The 1,859-nt window shown below is 39.3% G+C and overlaps 1 pseudogene; it reads right to left on the reverse strand.

The window, feature by feature from the left end:
- Positions 1-216: 216 nt before the first annotated feature.
- LOC102827735 lies at positions 217-1,623 on the reverse strand (annotated as a pseudogene).
- Positions 1,624-1,859: the final 236 nt, after the last annotated feature.

Genomic DNA, 1,859 nt, shown 5'->3' on the forward strand with positions numbered 1-1,859 from the left:
CTGTCAAAATAAACAAGGTAAATAATATGGAAAAATATCCAAGTAAATCAGGTTATAATCCAGACCATTAAAAAAGGATTAAAGGACAGTTTCAAGAGGAAGATAAGCTTTCTTAGTGGTCCCTAATTCTTCATCCATCTATCCTGTCGTCTTAATAATGGAAACCACTATACCATGTTCACAACTTCTAGGGGAAGATGACTTTTTTGTCAGGTTTCAGGAAGTAGAGCTCTTCCAGGTACAATCACTTCCAAAAGTAGTTATCCACAGTCTAAGTTCATTTTTCAAACCAAACACTTTTGACTTTAGGTTCTTCTTCAGTTCTCCTTGTATCTTATGTGTCTGTCTATTGCTGTTCTGGACCTCACACAGAATGGCAAGGTCCTGATCTGTCTGATCATTAAGTGTTGTCTTATACAGCATGTGCTCTGAGTCTTTAACTTTCTGCCGGAGAGCCTTAACATCTGTCTTAAAGCCTTCTACTTCCAAGATATGTTGGTTCTCCAAGGCCTCGTAGTGTAAATGCTTCCCCATCTTGTTAGTGTGATCCTTGAAGATCTCTCTCCTCATGTCTTCTTTCTCATGAATTCGGGCAAGTTCCTCTTCTAGAGAAATGTACTGCTCTTGGTACACTGCTTAACACACTTGTATTAAGCTCTTGTATTAACTTATCCTTCAGAGTCTTAATATATTCATTTTGATTATTATGACTCTGGTGTACAACTGGCCAAACTTTTCCAGCTTTATCTTCTTTCTTCTTACACTGCAGCTTGTTCTGCTTAGTCTTTGACATCAAACCATCTTTTTCAAGCATCCATGACTTCTCCTTATGTTGGTTTTCAAATTTGAGTTGCAAAAAGTCTTTGGTGCTCTCATAGAGCAATTTTGGGTGTGATGGAGACTTTTGGTTAACTCTTTGATTTTCTCCTGATTTCTCTGGTTCTGAACTTGTTATTTTCTAATGCAAATCCATCTATCTTCCATGAGACCTTCAACTTGTCCTCTAGAAAGCTTGGTCTGTTCTTCCAGCTGAGCCTGCAGTGCTTCCACCTGTAGGATAAATATCTGTATGTCTCTTTGGTATTGCTCAGTATTTTCTTCTCTCTCCCATTGCTGGTCTTCTTTTGCTTACTTTAGGATCTGCTTTTAAAGTTGAAGAGTCATTCTGTTCATGTTTATTTAAAGTCTGGTTTGTCTTTTGAGGAATCTTTGTGGGGAGGCTCCTTATAAAAATAGGTTACTTCTTCAGTATTTGTTCCCACATGAGCCAAGAGACTTTGAATCTTTTCTTTGTCTTCTACTTCCCTGATTCTCACTTGGTCATTTTTCTGAGTAGAAGCATAAAACATCATCTCGTGCCTGGAAGAGGCAGATCTGTATGTCACTTAAAGCTTTCTGCAATTCAGCAATCTCTTCCTCCTGCTGCTGCAAATCCCATTCTAGTTTATGCTGTCCTTCACATGCTTCTTTGTACAGTTCCACTTTCTTCAGTAGGTCCTCATTTTCCGTCTCACACTCAGCCACCTTATTTTGAAAATATTCCAGAAGTTCCTGAGAAGGACAGAGGGCAGCCAGGGGGTCTTCACTGGAAGGCAAGGGTGACTGTGAATCTGGGAAAGACATTCCCCTCCACCTGGTGAAACCACTGAACTTTCTGCAAACAGGGGTGTGTGTTGGGGCAAAGTTCATGCTTTCATTTTCACATATGAGATTAGGGAATATTGAAACCCTGCTTCATAATGTCCAAATCCTATACTGTTTTTCCCATTTCATCTCATTGTTATAGCTCCCCATTGCTCAACACAGCCAAGACACTCTTTTTGCAGATTCTAACTTTCCTTTTTTGTTGTTAAGTACAG

This window comes from Chrysochloris asiatica, unplaced genomic scaffold, assembly GCF_000296735.1.
Source record: "Chrysochloris asiatica unplaced genomic scaffold, ChrAsi1.0 scaffold00280, whole genome shotgun sequence".
Lineage (NCBI taxonomy): Eukaryota > Metazoa > Chordata > Mammalia > Afrosoricida > Chrysochloridae > Chrysochloris > Chrysochloris asiatica.